Here is a 702-nt window from a genome sequence, read left to right as displayed (position 1 = left end):
ATTTTGACAGCTTCGTTGCACCACGCGTGCATGCACAAAAATGCATTTTTGGTTCATTCGCTCATCACAAGAGTTCATTCCAGAGAGTAAATTGTGCACTCCCCCGGCGCAACTGGTTGTACATTTGAAAAGGACCTAAAAATGATTGTTGCAAAAAATGAAACCTTATGCGGAATATTATTGGATTAGAACATCCCTCCTAATCACACATATCAGGCCAAACATTTCAATAGGTCCTATCTGCATTTGAGAGGCTCTCTTTGTTTACTTTCTCTTTTAAATATTGCAATGTAATGGTACACTTTTCAACTATTTTTGCAGTACAAATCAAAAGACGATTGTTTTGACCGTCGTTCAATGCAAGGAGGCAATCAAAATACAAATAAACAGCTGAGATATTAATGAAAGAGAGAGAAACCAAGGCTCTCTTTGGCAGATTGGACCTTTAGACATGTTTGGCCTGATATAAAATGTGGCATTCAGCCACATCGGAGCTGGCACACTCAAACTGAAAATCTTTGAGCGATTCTGTTTCAAACTGATGTTCTTTAGGAATGTTCGAAAATACTTCTAAAGCCCTCTTCGAATGTTGGTCCAGAAATCACAAGTCGAGCGTCGTCGAGCGAAAAGCGTCGGTCAAGTCGAAAACGGAACGGCAGAAAATTATTTTGACAAGAGGCAAGTAAACAGAGAAAAACTAGG

This window comes from Aedes albopictus, chromosome 1 (assembly GCF_035046485.1).
Source record: "Aedes albopictus strain Foshan chromosome 1, AalbF5, whole genome shotgun sequence".
In the NCBI taxonomy this organism is placed as follows: domain Eukaryota; kingdom Metazoa; phylum Arthropoda; class Insecta; order Diptera; family Culicidae; genus Aedes; species Aedes albopictus.
Note: the sequence above shows the minus strand (reverse complement) of the source record.